General features: G+C 54.0%; 1 protein-coding gene across 2 annotated transcripts in view; it reads right to left on the reverse strand.

Annotated features, from left to right (window-relative positions):
- The window catches only part of LOC137538314 (protein CBFA2T3-like), a 386,498-nt gene that overhangs the window by 51,887 nt on the left and 313,107 nt on the right, over positions 1 to 21,504 (reverse strand). The gene's annotated exons all lie outside the window — the stretch shown is intronic.

Raw genomic sequence — 21,504 nt, forward strand, 5'->3', positions numbered from 1 at the left:
AAGAGAAAGAACATGAATTACAACTATAGAAGCCGGACTGCCTTCACATCAGGGGGTAACTCTACTACAGAATATCTATACAATATATATCTTAAACACACAAGCAATTTGGTCAATGAAGGTTGTCACAGCGGACCTAAACTCTTGCACAGTAGACAAGGAAAACACATATAGTTGCTGAGAAATTCACTGTGTGTGTGTTTACACAGAACAGCATGATGCTCAATGATGCTCTCCTGCCTCCCCCCTCCTCACTCACTGTCAGACTCCTCACACAGCACAACAAGCTGCTTTCCCCCAATGATGCTCTCCTGCCTCCCCCCTCCTCACTCACTGTCAGACTCCTCTCACAGCACAACAAGCTGCTTTTCCCCAATGCTGCTCTCCTGCCTCCCCCCTCCTCACTCACTGTTTCACCTCACTCTCCTCTCACTTCTCTTCCTTCTCTGACTGCATGCTGTTAGTGTAAACACAGTACAAACATGCTGTCCCTGTAATCTCTGCACCTGATGCAAATGTCTCACCTTGCTTCATGAGAGAACCGGTCCTGAAGGTAGGTATTAAAGAAGGACTTTGGTGGAAAAATGTAATGAATACAATTTTAACTACTTGACAATTACAGGTTGTATGTCACTACAGGGCATCTTTACTGCGTTCTGCTATATGTCACTACAGGGCCTCTTTACTGCATTCTGCTATATGTCACTACAGGGCCTCTTTACTGCATTCTGCTATATGTCACTACAGGGCCTCTTTAATGCATTCTACTATATGTCACTACCGGGCCTCTTTACTGCATTCTGCTATATGTCACTACATGGTCTCTTTACTGCAGTCTGCTATATGTCACTACAGGGCCTCTTTACTGCATTCTGCTATATGTCACTACAGGGCCTCTTTACTGCATTCTGCTATATGTCACTACAGGGCCTCTTTACTGCATTCTGCTATATGTCACTACAGGGCCTCTTTACTGCATTCTACTATATGTCACTACAGGGCCTCTTTACTACATTCTACTATATGTCACTACAGGGCCTCTTTACTACATTCTACTATATGTCACTACAGGGCCTCTTTACTACATTCTGCTATATGTCACTACAGGGCCTCTTTACTGCATTCTACTATATGTCACTACAGGACCTCTTTACTGCATTCTACTATATGTTACTACAGGGCCTCTTTACTGCATTCTACTATATGTCACTACAGGGCCTCATTACTGCATTCCACTATAGGTCACTATAGGGCCTCTTTACTACATTCTACTATATGTCACTACAGGGCCTCTTTACTACATTCTGCTATATGTCACTACAGGGCCTCTTTACTGCATTCTGCTATATGTCACTACAGGGCCTCATTACTGCATTCTGCTATATGTCACTACAGGACCTCTTTACTGCATTCTACTATATGTCACTACAGGGCCTCTTTACGGCATTCTACTATATGTCACTACAGGGCCTCTTTACTGCATTCTACTATATGTCACTACAGGGCCTCTTTACTGCATTCTGCTATATGTCACTACAGGGCCTCTTAACTGCATTCTGCTATATGTCACTACAGGTCCTCTTTACTGCATTCTGCTATATGTCACTACAGGGCCTCTTTACTACATTCTGCTATATGTCACTACAGGGCCTCCTTACTGCATTCTGCTATATGTCACTACAGGGCCTCTTTACTACATTCTGCTATATGTCACTACAGGGCCTCTTTACTACATTCTACTATATGTCACTACAGGGCCTCTTTACTACATTCTGCTATATGTCACTACAGGGCCTCTTTACTGCATTCTACTATATGTCACTACAGCGCCTCTTTACTGCATTCTGCTATATGTCACTACAGGGCCTCTTTACTGCATCCTGCTATATGTCACTACAGAGCCTCTTTACTGCATTCTGCTATATGTCACTACAGGGCCTCTTTACTGCATTCTGCTATATGTCACTACAGGGCCTCTTTACTGCATTCTGCTATATGTCACTACAGGGCCTCTTTACTGCAGTCTGCTATATGTCACTACAGGGCCTCTATACTGCACTCTGCTATATGTCACTACAGGGCCTCTTTACTGCATTCTGCTATATGTCACTACAGGGCCACTTTACTGCATTCTGCTATATGTCACTACAGGGCCTCTTCACTGCATTCTGCTATATGTCCCTACAGGGCCTCTTTACTGCCTTCTGCTATATGTCACTACAGGGCCTCTTTACTGCATTCTGCTATATGTCACTACAGGGCCTCTTTACTGCATTCTGCTATATGTCACTACAGGGCCTCTTTACTGCATTCTGCTATATGTCACTACAGGACCTCTTTACTGCACTCTGCTATATGTCACTGCAGGGCCTCTTTACTACATTCTGCTATATGTCACTACAGGGCCTCTTTACTGCACTCTGCTATATGTCACTACAGGGCCTCTTTACTGCACTCTGCTATATGTCACTACAGGGCCTCTTTACTGCACTCTGCTATATGTCACTACAGGACCTCATTAATATTAACTACAATAAAGTGCCAACACAGTCTGCATTGCTGTATGATAACTAGACGTAGATATAACAAATATCCAGATCTAACAAGTATAGGCTTTTCACATGAGTAAATCAATGATTGTTTTCCCACATTTTCCTTGCAGAGACATTAACAGCTCATAGCAGAGCCGGTTCATCCACAAGGCAAGTTAGGCAGCTGCCTAGGGCATGGAGAGAGTCCAGGGGCCCAGTGGATGCTAGCCCTCACCAAATCTTACAACCAAAGCCAGGTGACCATCAGCAGTGGGCAATAATGGCTATCTTGCCTATGGCCCCGTTCCATCTAAAATCCTTTTCTGGCTCATAGAGACCTATGGGAACATCAGGGATAGGGATAGTACTTACAGGCCAACGTTATCCCTACTTTCTCAGCATTTCAGTTACTAATGGTGACCGTACGCGGGTCAAGTGTTTTGAGATTTTTTTTTTCAGCCAGAGAAATCTGATACATTTTTCCTCTTGATCGAATAATCAGAAAAATCGAACCAACATACCATACACCTGTGATCGATTTTTCCGAAAATATCAAAACAAATGATTAAATGCAAATGTCAGTTTTTATATTTTCCGGTCTGATTTTTTTCCAACACACCCGATCAGATTTTTATTGATTAAAAATGGGAAAAAAATTGACTTTTTTTTCCCTCGATCTATTAACAAATACTTTTCAATTTTGCATACAATCGAATGGTAAAATCAATTGATTTGATTGTATCGTGTATGGCCACCTTGGAAAACCATCGCAGCATCGCACAGGGGTGGTGAGTAGGTCCTAAAAACGCAGCACTCTGTCGCAGGATCTGGCATTATGTAGGAGTGCTGGGCGCTTCCAATGGATACATGAATGCCGTAGGAACGCTGGGAAAAATGTGAGTAGGAGGAGTTGGCAATGACTGCAAGCATTGCGTGTCTGTGTGGACAGGGCCCCAGGGGGCGGTCCCAATAAAAGGGGGCAGCAACTGTTGGTTTGACTTTGACCTGTATGTGTGGATAGGGCCCCAAGAGGTGGTTACAACACAATGGGGGGGGGGGGGGGGTGGGCAGCTACTGCCGGAATGGCCCACCCAAGTAACTAGGACCCCAAGAGGAAGTTACGATACAACAGGAAGTGGCAGTAACTGCTGTAATGAGTTGATCGTGTGAATAGAGATCTGAAGGTGCATACACACGTGAGATAAAAAACTTTGGAAAACAAAAGATCAACCTCCGATTGGCAGATCTACCGGTATGTAAAAAAAAAAAAAAAAAAAAAAGTTTATAAAAGACCACCAAAAAAAGCAATGAAAGTCAATCTTTCAAATCCATCCCGGCGATCTGGAGTGCAGATGATTGTTCTTTAACCAACTTGGGTAGTTAGAAATTAATCTATGCCGCATCTGCGATTCTGCGGCTCTCTACAGGTGCCCACTAACGGTCTAATTTCTAGTGAAAAATCGTTTGAGTGATCAGAAATTCTGGTCGGATTGGTTGTAAATAATCGTCCGATTGGATTTTCGTCAAAACCAAAATTTGCATTTTCTTGTTGGTTGTGATTGTTAGGAAGCAAAGATTGGTTCGTTGATGGCGCAGTGAACGATTTTTCTTCTGATCAGAATTATCTGATTGCTCGAACGATTTTTCGCTAGAAATTGGATCGTTAGTGGCCACCTAGCTTCCTCCTATCGGCAAGGAGCCAGTGTCATGAGCTTCTTACCAGGTGATCGCTGTGAGCCAATCACAGACTGCAAACTGCCATCCTAAATGGGTTAAACCAGAATTATATGAGATCGCCAGATATCTCAACTTGTGTGTGCACAGCGCATGCGTGAAAAAGTACCACAAATAGACTACATAAGCTTTTCTTAGGGTCTTTTGCAAATACAATCTTTTGCATGTGTACAGCATTGTTGAAAAATCCATCATTCAAACCTTCCTGACCAATCTATGCGGCAGATTGATTCCTCGGTTTGTAAAGATTTTTATCTTACGTGTGTAGCCAGCTTAGGAGGCAGTAACAACACAGGGGGAAGGCAGGGGGTGGAGATAATGGAAATGTAGATACTGAGAAATAAAAAGACGGGTGACACCCAAATGGGCACGACCAACACCGGGACAAGTTCCTAGGCACAAAGTGGTAACAGACGAGATCAGAGTATTTCCAAAAGACGTAAACAGCAGTTCAAGAGCCTGCGCAAACATAGCAACACAAGATGGCAAATAAAGTTTACCAATCTGCTGCTCAGTCTCATAAAATCAGATTCCCCAGCCAGTAATGCCTGGTACACACCATGCAATTTTCAGATTGACAGTCAAATCGATTATTTCCGGAAAATCTATCAGAAAAAACGATCGGACATTATTATTATTATTTATTGTATTTATAAAGCGCCAACATATTACGCAGCGCTGGACATTAGGACATCATATCTGACCTGCCGGAAAGGATTGATTCGACCGTCAATCTGATGGAAAATTGCATTGTGTGTGCCAGGCTTTATGCCTGATACACAAGGTACGATTTTCCGTGCGATAGATGGATCCGATTGGTAAAATCCGTCATGTCCGATATTTCTCCCGATCGTTTCTGCGCTCGATTTCTCATAGCGGTGAATGGAAAAAGATAAGAAAAACGAATGAAGATAAGAGAATGGAGCGCAGAATAAAGCGCAGAATCGTGCGGAAAAAAACGATCGGGTCGCAAAATCGCACGGAAAATCTTACTGTGTGTACCCAGCATTAGAGTCACAATGTAAGCCTAATAAGCTGCCGAGGGGGTGAGCTCCCCCGACCCCCCCCTTCGCAGTAGCTTTATATATGTCCTGACTCTGCGACCTGACACGACTTGGTAAACTGGCATTGCGCAATACTGTTACGCTTTGCAAAATAAACAAGGGTCTTCTCCCGCCTCCCCCCCCCCTCCTCCCAAACACCCCAAACTTCTCCATAACTGCCCATTCCCCACCACGCCACCTCTGACAGGGAGCGAGAGTCTGCGGGCACAGAAGCTGCGGGCACAGAACGCACGCCACTTACCTTGCGTAGCCAGTCTGACCCTATCCGTATAGCAGAGTCTGCTGTGCAAACACTCACACACACTGGCACCGAGAGCAGCCTGAGGGGCGGCCCACGAAACAGAGCTCAAAATAACCCGCATGCCCACAACTGACAGGTGGGATCCCAAAGTGACATAGTGTGTGTGTGTGACATGTTCTGTGTATGGTGTGTGTCTCACATGTTCTGTGTGTGTGTATACAGTGTGTGTGTCTCTCACATGTTGTTATTATTATTTAGTACTTATATAGCGCCAACATCTTACGTAGCGCTGTACAGTCTATTGTTTTGTCACTTAAAGTGAACCTCCAGGCTAAAAATCCGCTCAGCAGCACTGGAAAGGTTTGGTGTTTCTTTAAAAGTTTCACAGCATCAGAAGTTTGTTTTTCTTACCCAAGCCTCATTTTTAGCTGCACAGAAGAAATCTGCCCGGGCATTTCTCCCCTGGTGCTGTGCAAAGCATGATAGGATTTCTAATGTTGTTCTCCTGCTGTTTTGGTGCAATTAATTTTTTTTATTTTATTTTGAGTTTGAGATTTGAAACCTAGCGTGTGCAGCTGGGAGGGGTTATCAGGACACCGGACAGTTGGAACTGTGTCTCATGCTCCCTGTCACCTCCTTTCAATCAAAAAGATGGCTGCCCCCATTAAATCACAAACATTTGCCTGTTCTTTTAAAACAGGGTGGGTAAGAGATTATATTACCTATCTATTTTAGTTAACATAACTAACTAGCCGTCCCGCGTCGTAGCATACGCCGCATCTTCTATCTATCTAATAGAGTACGTGCCTCAACCTTGAAGCAAGAAGAATAAGGGTGGGTACACACATCAGATAAAAGTCTTTGGAAAAATGAAAGATCACAGACCAATGTTACCCCCTTCCATGTAGTATGAGAGCCACACCTACACAGTCTATTCTATGGAGCTGCACTCCCCATCAGACAGAAATCTTACCCCCTTCCATGTAGTATGAGAGCCACACCTACACAGTCTATTCTATGGAGCTGCACTCCCCATCAGACAGAAATCTTACCCCCTTCCATGTAGTATGAGAGCCACACCTACATAGTCTATTCTATGGTGCTGCACTCCCCATCAGACAGAAATCTTACCCCCTTCCATGTAGTATGAGAGCCATACCTACACAGTCTATTCTATGGAGCTGCACTCCCCATCAGACAGAAATCTTACCCCCTTCCATGTAGTATGAGAGCCACACCTACACAGTCTATTCTATGGAGCTGCACTCCCCATCAGACAGAGATCTTACCCCCTTCCATGTAGTATCAGAGCCACACCTACACAGTCTATTCTATGGAGCTGCACTCCCCATCAGACAGAAATCTTACCCCCTTCCATGTAGTATGAGAGCCATACTCTACACAGTCTATTCTATGGAGCTGAACTCCACATCAGACAGAAATCTTACCCCCTTCCATGTAGTATGAGAGCCATACCTACACAGTCTATTCTATGGAGCTGAACTCCACATCAGACAGAAATCTTACCCCCTTCCATGTAGTATGAGAGTCACACCTACACAGTCTATTCTATGGAGCTGCACTCCCCATTAGATAGAAATCTTACCCCCTTCCATGTAGTATGAGAGCCACACCTACACAGTCTATTCTATGGAGCTGCACTCCCCATCACACAGAAATCTTACCCCCTTCCATGTAGTATCAGAGCCACACCTACACAGTCTATTCTATGGAGCTGCACTCCCCATTAGATAGAAATATTTGCAAGATGCTGCACACAAAAGTTGCTGTACACATTCAAAAGATCATTATCTGCAAAAGATCCGTTCCTGCAAAAGATCAGTACCTACAAAATACATTCATAGTCTATATTTCCATGCGGATTATTGTGGACATTTTTCCGCATAAGGGCATAAGCATCCGCATACAATGAATTTTCGATGCTGGTCGAAAACACAAATATTTCTGAAGATTTTCGTGAAAATTCGCCAAAAAACGAAAACAGGATTTTCAATGCGAAAATGACTTAGGCGAAAATTCGCAAGCAACACTGCTACATGCTACATTAGCACTATCCAGGAGCGCCACAGGGAGGATTCCCAATGCCCCCTTTTTATACAACCGGAGAGACCGCGGGAACCACAGCGGCACCCCGGAGGGGGAGGCTAGGTGCCGCAGGCGACCCCCCCCCCCAAGCGTGGCCAGCGCCAGGGAGAGCCGTCTGCACCCACCTCCCAATATTAAAAACAGGCACTTACCTTAACGTCCATTGCGTTCTGCTACATGCGCATTAATTTTCTCATGGAAATCATTTTTTGCTGTTTGTATCCTTTGGAGGCAGGGGGTGGATGGCTTGCTCTGGTGGTGTGAGCCCTGCAGTGAGTTATCTGCACCTGTCCTCCCCCCCCCCCCCCTCTGGAGTGCTGTATGTGAGCCAGCCCTGAGCTCTAAAGCTCGGGGTGACCCATGCTTCACTCCTTTCTCATATGGTGCCCCCAAGTTAATGCGCATGTAGCAGAACGCAATGGACGTTAAGGTAAGTGCCTGTTTTTAATATTGGGAGGTGGGTGTGGACGGCTCTCCCCGACGCTGGCCACGCTTGGGGGGGGGTCGCCTGCGCCTCCCCCTCCGGGGTGTCGCTGTGGTTCCCAGGCAGTGAGAGAGCCTGGGACCCTGTGGTCCCCCTGGTTGTATAAAAGGGGGGCATTGGGAATCCTCCCCGTGGCACTCCTGGATAGTGCTAATGTAGCATGTAGCAGTGTTGCTTGCGAATTTTCGCCTCGAAAATCCCGTTTTTGTTTTTTGGCGAATTTTCACGAAAATCTTCAGAAATATTTGCGTTTTCGACCAGCATCGAAAATTCATTGTATGCGGATGCTTATGCCCTTATGCGGAAAAATGTCCACAATAATCCGCATGGAAATTCAATCTATGCGGACGTTTATACGGAAAAATGCCCGCAATAATGCGCAAGAAACTTCTTTGAATGCGGGCGCTAATGCCCTTATGTGGAAAATGTCCGCAATCATACGCAAGTAATGCGAAAATGACTGGCCTTAGGCGAAAATTAACGTGAAAAAATTAGATGGAAAATTTGCCTGTCAAATTAGGCGAAAATTCAGTAAAAATGTATCGAAACAAATTTTTGCATTTTCGCTCATCACTGGCATGTAGCAGGGCGACCGCTTTGCAGTATTGGTTTTTTGACCCTGCATAGTTTGGCATGCAAAAGCAAATGCATATTTGCATGAGAATTGCCTCATGAATAGCCAATTAGGCCAGATTTGCAAAGCCAGACTTGCTAGGGTAGGCCTCTTATCCACGGACAGTTGATAGGCAGTAACATGCCTCTCAAACTCTTACAACTGCTCACTACTGCCTGGTAACAGCTTGCTGCTGCCTGGAAACTGCTTGTTGCTGCCTGGTATCTGCTCACTGCTGCCTGGTAACTGCTTGCTGCTGCCTGGGTAACTGCCAGTGCTTGCTGCTGCCTGGTAACTGCTTGCTGCTGCCTGGTAACTGCTTGCTGCTGCCTGGTAACTGCTTGCTGAGCACACAGCTCAACAGTCCGTGGAAAAGAATCCTAAAACTTGGTGATTGAGCACGCATACATTTTCTCATGCAAAGTACTTCTTCTTCTTGCTCGAAGGTTGAGGCACTTAGTCTATTATATATATAGATAGATGTAACTTAATTACAGTGTGTTTGTTTAGGCTGAAGTTCCTCTTTAACTGTCCCTCAGAGGGGCTCACAATCTAGTCACTACCATAGTCATATGTCTATGTATGTATCATGTAGTGCATGTATCCTAGTCTAAGGCCACTTTTTTAGGGAGAAGCCAATTAACTTATCTGTATGTTTTTGGGGTGTGGGAGGAAATTGGAGTGCCTGGAGGAAACCCACGCAGACATGGGGAGAACATACAAACTCCTTGCAGATGTTGACCTGGCTGGTATTTGAACCATGGACCCAGCGCTGCAAGGCAAGAGCGCTAACCACTGCGCCACCGTGCTACCCTACATGGTGTGTGTATGTATCCGTGTGTGTGTGTGTATGAGAGTGTGTGTGTGTGTTTGTCTGGTGTGAGTGTGTGTGTACAGTGTGTGTGTTTGTGTGTGTGTAGAAGTGTAATATGTGTGTGTGTGTGTGTGTGCAGTGTGGTGTCTAGTGTGTGTGTGTGTGTGTGTGTGTGTGTGTGTGTGTGTGTGTGTGTGTGTGTGTGTGTGTGTGTGTGTGTGTGTGTGTATGAGAGTGTGTGTGTGTGTTTGTCTGGTGTGAGTGTGTGTACAGTGTGTGTGTTTGTGTGTGTGTGTACAGTGTGTGTATGTGTGTAGAAGTGTAATGTATGTGTGTGTGTGTGTGTGTGTGTAGTGTGTTGTCTAGTGTTTGTGTGTGTGAGTGTATGAGTAGTGTGTGTGTGGTTATGTGAGTCTGACATGTTGTGTGTATCTGTGTGACATGTTCTGTGTGTGTCTCACACATGTTCTGTATGTGTGTGTGTGTGTCTCGCAAGTTCTGTGTGTATCTGCGTGACATGGTCACAGTGCACAGGGCAGGCTGCACAGACACATGGCAGAAGTATGCAGGCACAATAATAACACACAGATTACAGGCACACACACACACTGAGGGACGGGGATTATGGACACGCACAAAGACACACATCTGTTCCTCTTCAGCTTATACTAAAAGCTATCAGATCAGAAGCTACCACAGCCCAGCATCTAATTACTGAACATCTGGCTGGAGGAGGAGAGCTCCTGGATGGGCTGAGGCACAACGGTGTGCGAATGTGGTGTGCGAGAGACAATGCGGCGTGCCAGAGACAATGTGGTGTGTGAGAAACAAAGTGGTGTGCAAGAGACAATGCGGCGTGTGAGAGACAATGCGGCGTGCCAGAGACAATGCGGTGCGCCAGAGACAATGCGGCGTGCGAGAGACAATGTGGTGTGTGAGAAACAATGCGGCGCGCCAGAGACTATGCGGCGTGTGAGAGACAATGCGGCGTGCCAGAGACAATGCGGCGCGCCAGAGACAATGCGGCGCGCGAGAGACAATGCGGCGTGCCAGAGACAATGCGGCGCGCGAGAGACAATGCGGCGCGCGAGAGACAATGCGGCGTGCGCGAGACAATGCGGCGTGCCAGAGACAATGCGGCGCGCGAGAGACAATGCGGCGCGCCAGAGACAATGCGGCGCGCGAGAGACAATGCGGCGTGCGCGAGACAATGCGGCGTGCGCGAGACAATGCGGCGTGCCAGAGACAATGCGGCGCGCGAGAGACAATGCGGCGCGCCAGAGACAATGCGGCGCGAGAGAGACAATGCGGCGTGCGCGAGACAATGCGGCGTGCCAGAGACAATGCGGCGTGCCAGAGACAATGCGGCGTGCGAGAGACAATGTGGTGTGTGAGAAACAAAGTGGTGTGCGAGAGACAATGCGGCGTGCGAGAGACAGTGCGGCGTGCGAGAGACAATGCGGCGTGCCAGAGACAATGCGGCGTGCGAGAGATAATGCGGCGTGCCAGAGACAATGCGGCGTGCCAGAGACAATGCGGCGTGCCAGAGACAATGCTGCGTGCCAGAGACAATGCTGCGTGCCAGAGACAATGCTGCGTGCCAGAGACAATGCTGCGTGCGAGAGAGACAATGCGACGTGCGAGAGAGACAATGCGGCGGCGTGCCAGAGACAATGCGGCGTGCCAGAGACAATGCTGCGCGCGAGAGACAATGCGGCGTGCCAGAGACAATGCGGCGTGCCAGAGACAATGCGGCGTGCCAGAGACAATGCTGCGTGCCAGAGACAATGCTGCGTGCCAGAGACAATGCGGCGTGCCAGAGACAATGCGGCGTGCGAGAGACAATGCGGCGTGCGAGAGACAATGCGGCGTGCCAGAGACAATGCTGCGTGCCAGAGACAATGCTGCGTGCGAGAGAGACAATGCTGCGTGCGAGAGAGACAATGCGGCGGCGTGCCAGAGACAATGCGGCGGCGTGCCAGAGACAATGCGGCGGCGTGCCAGAGACAATGCGGCGTGCCAGAGACAATGCGGCGTGCGAGAGACAATGCGGCGCGCCAGAGACAATGCGGCGCGCCAGAGACAATTCGGCGGCGTGCCAGAGACAATTCGGCGTGCCAGAGACAATGCGGGGTGCCAGAGACAATGCGGCGTGCCAGAGACAATGCGGCGTGCCAGAGACAATGCGGCGTGCCAGAGACAATGCGGCGTGCCAGAGACAATGTGGCATGCGAGAGACAATGCTGCGTGCCAGAGACAATGCTGCGTGCCAGAGACAATGCGGCGTGCCAGAGACAATGCGGCGTGCGAGAGACAATGCGGCGTGCGAGAGACAATGCGGCGTGCCAGAGACAATGCAGCGTGCCAGAGAGAATGCGGCGTGCCAGAGAGAATGCGGCGTGTGAGAGACAATGCGGCGTGCCAGAGACAATGTGGCATGCGAGAGACAATGCTGCGTGCGAGAGACAATGCTGCGTGCCAGAGACAATGCGGCATGCCAGAGACAATGCGGCGTGCCAGAGACAATGCGACGTACCGAGAGACAATGCGACGTGCGAGAGAGACAATGCGGCGTGCGAGAGACAATGCTGCGTGCCAGAGACAATGCGGCGCGCCAGAGACTATGCGGCGTGTGAGAGACAATGCGACGTGCGAGAGAGACAATGCTGCGTGCCAGAGACAATGCGGCGTGCCAGAGACAATGCGGCGTGCCAGAGACAATGCGGCGTGCCAGAGACAATGCGGGGTGCCAGAGACAATGCGGCGTGCCAGAGACAATGCGGGGTGCCAGAGACAATGCGGCGTGCCAGAGACAATGCGGGGTGCCAGAGACAATGCGGCGTGCCAGAGACAATGCGGCGTGCCAGAGACAATACTGCGTGCCAGAGACAATGCGGCGGCGTGCCAGAGACAATGCGGCGTGCCAGAGACAATGCGGCGTGCCAGAGACAATGCGGCGTGCCAGAGACAATGCGGCGTGCCAGAGACAATACTGCGTGCCAGAGACAATGCGGCGTGCCAGAGACAATGCGGCGTGCCAGAGACAATGCTGCGTGCGAGAGACAATGCTGCGTGCGAGAGAGACAATGCGGCGGCGTGCCAGAGACAATGCGGCGGCGTGCCAGAGACAATGCGGCGGCGTGCCAGAGACAATGCGGCGGCGTGCCAGAGACAATGCGGCGTGCCAGAGACAATGCGGCGTGCGAGAGACAATGCGGCGCGCCAGAGACAATTCGGCGTGCCAGAGACAATGCGGCGGCGTGCCAGAGACAATTCGGCGTGCCAGAGACAATGCGGGGTGCCAGAGACAATGCGGCGTGCCAGAGACAATGCGGCGTGCCAGAGACAATGCGGCGTGCCAGAGACAATGCGGCGTGCCAGAGACAATGTGGCATGCGAGAGACAATGCTGCGTGCCAGAGACAATGCTGCGTGCCAGAGACAATGCTGCGTGCCAGAGACAATGCGGCGTGCCAGAGACAATGCGGCGTGCGAGAGACAATGCGGCGTGCGAGAGACAATGCGGCGTGCCAGAGACAATGCTGCGTGCGAGAGAGACAATGCTGCGTGCGAGAGAGACAATGCGGCGGCGTGCCAGAGACAATGCGGCGGCGTGCCAGAGACAATGCGGCGGCGTGCCAGAGACAATGCGGCGGCGTGCCAGAGACAATGCGGCGTGCCAGAGACAATGCGGCGTGCGAGAGACAATGCGGCGCGCGAGAGACAATTCGGCGTGCCAGAGACAATGCGGCGGCGTGCCAGAGACAATGCTGCGTGCCAGAGACAATGCGGCGGCGTGCCAGAGAGAATGCGGCGTGAGAGACAATGCTGCGTGCCAGAGACAATGCGGCGTGCCAGAGACAATGCGGCGTGCCAGAGACAATGCGGCGTGCCAGAGACAATGCGGCGTGCCAGAGACAATGCTGCGTGCCAGAGACAATGCTGCGTGCCAGAGACAATGCGGCGTGCCAGAGACAATGCGGCGTGCCAGAGACAATGCGGCGTGCCAGAGACAATGTGGTGTGTGAGAAACAAAGTGGTGTGCAAGAGACAATGCGGCGTGTGAGAGACAATGCGGCGTGCCAGAGACAATGCGGTGCGCCAGAGACAATGCGGCGTGCGAGAGACAATGTGGTGTGTGAGAAACAATGCGGCGCGCCAGAGACTATGCGGCGTGTGAGAGACAATGCGGCGTGCCAGAGACAATGCGGCGCGCCAGAGACAATGCGGCGCGCGAGAGACAATGCGGCGTGCCAGAGACAATGCGGCGCGCGAGAGACAATGCGGCGCGCCAGAGACAATGCGGCGCGCCAGAGACAATGCGGCGCGCGAGAGACAATGCGGTGTGCGCAAGACAATGCGGCGTGCCAGAGACAATGCGGCGCGCGAGAGACAATGCGGCGCGCCAGAGACAATGCGGCGCGCCAGAGACAATGCGGCGCGCGAGAGACAATGCGGCGTGCGCGAGACAATGCGGCGTGCGCGAGACAATGCGGCGTGCCAGAGACAATGCGGCGCGCGAGAGACAATGCGGCGCGCCAGAGACAATGCGGCGCGCGAGAGACAATGCGGCGCGCGAGAGACAATGCGGCGTGCGCGAGACAATGCGGCGTGCGCGAGACAATGCGGCGTGCCAGAGACAATGCGGCGTGCGAGAGACAATGTGGTGTGTGAGAAACAAAGTGGTGTGCAAGAGACAATGCGGCGTGCGAGAGACAGTGCGGCGTGCGAGAGACAATGCGGCGTGCCAGAGACAATGCGGCGTGCGAGAGATAATGCGGCGTGCCAGAGACAATGCGGCGTGCCAGAGACAATGCGGCGTGCCAGAGACAATGCTGCGTGCCAGAGACAATGCTGCGTGCCAGAGACAATGCTGCGTGCCAGAGACAATGCGACGTGCGAGAGAGACAATGCGGCGGCGTGCCAGAGACAATGCGGCGTGCCAGAGACAATGCTGCGCGCGAGAGACAATGCGGCGTGCCAGAGACAATGCTGCGCGCGAGAGACAATGCTGCGTGCCAGAGACAATGCGGCGCGCGAGAGACAATGCGGCGTGCCAGAGACAATGCGGCGCGCCAGAGACAATGCTGCGCGCGAGAGACAATGCTGCGTGCCAGAGACAATGCTGCGTGCCAGAGACAATGCTGCGTGCCAGAGACAATGCGGCGTGCCAGAGACAATGCGGCGTGCCAGAGACAATGCGGCGTGCGAGAGACAATGCGGCGTGCGAGAGACAATGCGGCGTGCCAGAGACAATGCTGCGTGCGAGAGAGACAATGCTGCGTGCGAGAGAGACAATGCGGCGGCGTGCCAGAGACAATGCGGCGGCGTGCCAGAGACAATGCGGCGGCGTGCCAGAGACAATGCGGCGTGCCAGAGACAATGCGGCGTGCGAGAGACAATGCGGCGCGCCAGAGACAATGCGGCGCGCCAGAGACAATTCGGCGGCGTGCCAGAGACAATTCGGCGTGCCAGAGACAATGCGGGGTGCCAGAGACAATGCGGCGTGCCAGAGACAATGCGGCGTGCCAGAGACAATGCGGCGTGCCAGAGACAATGCGGCGTGCCAGAGACAATGTGGCATGCGAGAGACAATGCTGCGTGCCAGAGACAATGCTGCGTGCCAGAGACAATGCGGCGTGCCAGAGACAATGCGGCGTGCGAGAGACAATGCGGCGTGCGAGAGACAATGCGGCGTGCCAGAGACAATGCAGCGTGCCAGAGAGAATGCGGCGTGCCAGAGAGAATGCGGCGTGTGAGAGACAATGCGGCGTGCCAGAGACAATGTGGCATGCGAGAGACAATGCTGCGTGCGAGAGACAATGCTGCGTGCCAGAGACAATGCGGCGTGCCAGAGACAATGCGGCGTGCCAGAGACAATGCGACGTACCGAGAGACAATGCGACGTGCGAGAGAGACAATGCGGCGTGCGAGAGACAATGCTGCGTGCCAGAGACAATGCGGCGCGCCAGAGACTATGCGGCGTGTGAGAGACAATGCGACGTGCGAGAGAGACAATGCTGCGTGCCAGAGACAATGCGGCGTGCCAGAGACAATGCGGCGTGCCAGAGACAATGCGGCGTGCCAGAGACAATGCGGCGTGCCAGAGACAATGCGGGGTGCCAGAGACAATGCGGCGTGCCAGAGACAATGCGGCGTGCCAGAGACAATGCGGCGTGCCAGAGACAATGCGGCGTGCCAGAGACAATGCGGCGTGCCAGAGACAATGCGGCGTGCCAGAGACAATGCGGCGTGCCAGAGACAATGCGGCGTGCCAGAGACAATGCGGCGTGCCAGAGACAATACTGCGTGCCAGAGACAATGCGGCGTGCCAGAGACAATGCGGCGTGCCAGAGACAATGCGGCGTGCCAGAGACAATACTGCGTGCCAGAGACAATGCGGCGGCGTGCCAGAGACAATGCGGCGTGCCAGAGACAATGCGGCGTGCCAGAGACAATGCGGCGTGCCAGAGACAATGCGGCGTGCCAGAGACAATGCGGCGTGCCAGAGACAATACTGCGTGCCAGAGACAATGCGGCGTGCCAGAGACAATGCGGCGTGCCAGAGACAATGCTGCGTGCGAGAGACAATGCTGCGTGCGAGAGAGACAATGCGGCGGCGTGCCAGAGACAATGCGGCGGCGTGCCAGAGACAATGCGGCGGCGTGCCAGAGACAATGCGGCGGCGTGCCAGAGACAATGCGGCGTGCCAGAGACAATGCGGCGTGCGAGAGACAATGCGGCGCGCCAGAGACAATTCGGCGTGCCAGAGACAATGCGGCGGCGTGCCAGAGACAATTCGGCGTGCCAGAGACAATGCGGGGTGCCAGAGACAATGCGGCGTGCCAGAGACAATGCGGCGTGCCAGAGACAATGCGGCGTGCCAGAGACAATGCGGCGTGCCAGAGACAATGTGGCATGCGAGAGACAATGCTGCGTGCCAGAGACAATGCTGCGTGCCAGAGACAATGCTGCGTGCCAGAGACAATGCGGCGTGCCAGAGACAATGCGGCGTGCGAGAGACAATGCGGCGTGCGAGAGACAATGCGGCGTGCCAGAGACAATGCTGCGTGCGAGAGAGACAATGCTGCGTGCGAGAGAGACAATGCGGCGGCGTGCCAGAGACAATGCGGCGGCGTGCCAGAGACAATGCGGCGGCGTGCCAGAGACAATGCGGCGGCGTGCCAGAGACAATGCGGCGTGCCAGAGACAATGCGGCGTGCGAGAGACAATGCGGCGCGCGAGAGACAATTCGGCGTGCCAGAGACAATGCGGCGGCGTGCCAGAGACAATTCGGCGTGCCAGAGACAATGCTGCGTGCCAGAGACAATGCGGCGGCGTGCCAGAGAGAATGCGGCGTGAGAGACAATGCTGCGTGCCAGAGACAATGCGGCGTGCCAGAGACAATGCGGCGTGCCAGAGACAATGCGGCGTGCCAGAGACAATGCTGCGTGCCAGAGACAATGCGGCGTGCCAGAGACAATGCGGCGTGCCACAGACAATTCGGCGTGCGAGAGACAATGCGGCGCGCGAGAGACAATGCGGCGTGCCAGAGACAATGCGGCGTGCCAGAGACATTGCGGCGTGCCAGAGACAATGCGGCGTGCCAGAGACAATGCTGCGTGCCAGAGACAATGCGGCGTGCCAGAGACAATGCGGCGTGCGAGAGATAATGCGGCGTGCCAGAGACAATGCGGCGTGCCAGAGACAATGCGGCGTGCCAGAGACAATGCTGCGTGCCAGAGACAATGCGATGTGCGAGAGAGACAATGCGGCGGCGTGCCAGAGACAATGCGGCGTGCCAGAGACAATGCTGCGCGCGAGAGACAATGCGGCGTGCCAGAGACAATGCGGCGTGCCAGAGACAATGCTGCGCGCGAGAGACAATGCGGCGTGCCAGAGACAATGCGGCGTGCCAGAGACAATGCGGCGTGCCAGAGACAATGGGGCATGCGAGAGACAATGCTGCGTGCGAGAGACAATGCTGCGTGCCAGAGACAATGCTGCGTGCCAGAGACAATGCGGCGTGCCAGAGACAATGCGGCGTGCGAGAGACAATGCGGCGTGCGAGAGACAATGCGGCGTGCCAGAGACAATGCGGCGTGCCAGAGACAATGCTGCGTGCGAGAGAGACAATGCTGCGTGCGAGAGAGACAATGCGGCGGCGTGCCAGAGACAATGCGGCGGCGTGCCAGAGACAATGCGGCGGCGTGCCAGAGACAAGGCGGCGGCGTGCCAGAGACAATGCGGCGTGCCAGAGACAAGGCGGCGTGCGAGAGACAATGCGGCGTGCCAGAGACAATGCTGCGTGCCAGAGACAATGCGGCGTGCCAGAGACAATGCGGCGTGCGAGAGACAATGCGGCGTGCCAGAGACAATGCGGCGTGCCAGAGACAATGCTGCGTGCCAGAGACAATGCTGCGTGCCAGAGACAATGCGATGTGCGAGAGAGACAATGCGGCGGCGTGCCAGAGACAATGCGGCGTGCCAGAGACAATGCTGCGCGCGAGAGACAATGCGGCGTGCCAGAGACAATGCGGCGTGCCAGAGACAATGCTGCATGCCAGAGACAATGTGGCATGCGAGAGACAATGCTGCGTGCCAGAGACAATGCTGCGTGCCAGAGACAATGCGGCGTGCCAGAGACAATGCGGCGTGCGAGAGACAATGCGGCGTGCGAGAGACAATGCGGCGTGCCAGAGACAATGCGGCGTGCCAGAGACAATGCTGCGTGCGAGAGAGACAATGCTGCGTGCGAGAGAGACAATGCGGCGGCGTGCCAGAGACAATGCGGCGGCGTGCCAGAGACAATGCGGCGGCGTGCCAGAGACAATGCGGCGGCGTGCCAGAGACAATGCGGCGTGCCAGAGACAATGCGGGGTGCCAGAGACAATGCGGCGTGCCAGAGACAATGCGGCGTGCCAGAGACAATGCGGCGTGCCAGAGACAATGCGGCGTGCCAGAGACAATGCGGCGTGCCAGAGACAATGCGGCGCGCCAGAGACAATTCGGCGGCGTGCCAGAGACAATTCGGCGTGCCAGAGACAATGCGGGGTGCCAGAGACAATGCGGCGTGCCAGAGACAATGCGGCGTGCCAGAGACAATGTGGCGTGCGAGAGACAATGCTGCGTGCCAGAGACAATGCTGCGTGCCAGAGACAATGCTGCGTGCCAGAGACAATGCGGCGTGCGAGAGACAATGCGGCGTGCGAGAGACAATGCGGCGTGCGAGAGACAATGCGGCGTGCGAGAGACAATGCGGCGTGCCAGAGACAATGCAGCGTGCCAGAGACAATGCGGCGTGCCAGAGAGAATGTGGCGTGTGAGAGACAATGCGGCGTGCATGCGAGAGACAATGCTGCGTGCGAGAGACAATGCTGCGTGCCAGAGACAATGCGGCGTGCCAGAGACAATGCGGCGTGCCAGAGACAATGCGACGTACCGAGAGACAATGCGACGTGCGAGAGAGACAATGCGGCGTGCGAGAGACAATGCTGCGTGCCAGAGACAATGCGGCGCGCCAGAGACTATGCGGCGTGTGAGAGACAATGCGACGTGCGAGAGAGACAATGCTGCGTGCCAGAGACAATGCTGCGTGCCAGAGACAATGCGGCGTGCCAGAGACAATGCGGCGTGCCAGAGACAATGCGGCGTGCCAGAGACAATGCGGGGTGCCAGAGACAATGCGGCGTGCCAGAGACAATGCGGCGTGCCAGAGACAATGCGGCGTGCCAGAGACAATGCGGCGTGCCAGAGACAATACTGCGTGCCAGAGACAATGCGGCGTGCCAGAGACAATGCGGCGTGCCAGAGACAATGCGGCGTGCCAGAGACAATGCGGCGTGCCAGAGACAATACTGCGTGCCAGAGACAATGCGGCGGCGTGCCAGAGACAATGCGGCGTGCCAGAGACAATGCGGCGTGCCAGAGACAATGCGGCGTGCCAGAGACAATGCGGCGTGCCAGAGACAATGCGGCGTGCCAGAGACAATGCGGCGTGCCAGAGACAATGCGGCGTGCCAGAGACAATGCGGCGTGCGAGAGACAATGCGGCGTGCCAGAGACAATGCGGCGTGCCAGAGACAATGCTGCGTGCGAGAGACAATGCTGCGTGCGAGAGACAATGCTGCGTGCGAGAGAGACAATGCGGCGGCGTGCCAGAGACAATGCGGCGGCGTGCCAGAGACAATGCGGCGGCGTGCCAGAGACAATGCGGCGTGCCAGAGACAATGCGGCGTGCCAGAGACAATGCGGCGCGCCAGAGACAATTCGGCGTGCCAGAGACAATGCGGCGGCGTGCCAGAGACAATTCGGCGTGCCAGAGACAATGCGGGGTGCCAGAGACAATGCGGCGTGCCAGAGACAATGCGGCGTGCCAGAGACAATGCGGCGTGCCAGAGACAATGCGGCGTGCCAGAGACAATGTGGCATGCGAGAGACAATGCTGCGTGCCAGAGACAATGCTGCGTGCGAGAGAGACAATGCGGCGGCGTGCCAGAGACAATGCGGCGGCGTGCCAGAGACAATGCGGCGGCGTGCCAGAGACAATGCGGCGGCGTGCCAGAGACAATGCGGCGGCGTGCCAGAGACAATGTGGCGGCGTGCCAGAGACAATGCGGCGGCGTGCCAGAGACAATGCGGCGTGCGAGAGACAATGCGGCGCGCGAGAGACAATGCGGCGGCGTGCCAGAGACAATGCGGCGTGCGAGAGACAATGCGGCGCGCGAGAGACAATTCGGCGTGCCAGAGACAATGCGGCGGCGTGCCAGAGACAATTCGGCGTGCCAGAGACAATGCTGCGTGCCAGAGACAATGCGGCGGCGTGCCAGAGAGAATGCGGCGTGAGAGACAATGCTGCGTGCCAGAGACAATGCGGCGTGCCAGAGACAATGCGGCGGCGTGCCAGAGAGAATGCGGTGTGAGAGACAATGCTGCGTGCCAGAGACAATGCGGCGTGCCAGAGACAATGCGGCGTGCCAGAGACAATGCGGCGTGCCAGAGACAATGCGGCGTGCCAGAGACAATGCTGCGTGCCACAGACAATTCGGCGTGCGAGAGACAATGCGGCGCGCGAGAGACAATGCGGCGTGCCAGAGACAATGCGGCGTGCCAGAGACATTGCGGCGTGCCAGAGACAATGCGGCGTGCCAGAGACAATGCGGCGTGCCAGAGACAATGCGGCGTGCCAGAGACAATGCGGCGTGCCAGAGACAATGCGGGGTGCCAGAGACAATTCGGCGTGCCAGAGACAATGCGGCGTGCCACAGACAATTCGGCGTGCCAGAGACAATGCGGCGCGCGAGAGACAATTCGGCGTGCCAGAGACAATGCTGCGTGCCAGAGACAATGCGGCGTGCCAGAGACAATGCGGCGTGCCAGAGACAATGCGGCGTGTCAGAGACAATACTGCGTGCGAGAGACAATGCGGCGTGCGAGAGACAATGCGGCGCGCGAGAGACAATGCGGCGTGCCAGAGACAATGCGGCGTGCCAGAGACAATGCGGCGTGCCAGAGACAATGCGGCGTGCCAGAGACAATGCGGCGCGCGAGAGACAATGCGGCGCGCCAGAGACAATGCGGCGTGCCAGAGACAATGCGGTGTGTGAGAGACAATGCGGCGTGCCAGAGACAATGCGGCGTGCCAGAGACAATGCGGCGCGCGAGAGACAATTCGGCGTGCCAGAGACAATGCGGCGTGCCAGAGACAATGCGGCGTGCCAGAGAGAATGCGGCGTGCCAGAGAGAATGCGGCGTGCCAGAGACAATGCGGCGTGCCAGAGACAATGCGGCGTGCCAGAGAGAATGCGGCGTGCCAGAGAGAATGCGGCGTGCCAGAGACCATGCGGCGTGCCAGAGACCATGCGGCGTGCCAGAGACAATGCGGCGTGCCAGAGAGAATGCGGGGTGCCAGAGATGCC

The sequence above is a fragment of the Hyperolius riggenbachi genome, chromosome 11 (assembly GCF_040937935.1).
Source record: "Hyperolius riggenbachi isolate aHypRig1 chromosome 11, aHypRig1.pri, whole genome shotgun sequence".
In the NCBI taxonomy this organism is placed as follows: Eukaryota; Metazoa; Chordata; class Amphibia; order Anura; family Hyperoliidae; genus Hyperolius; species Hyperolius riggenbachi.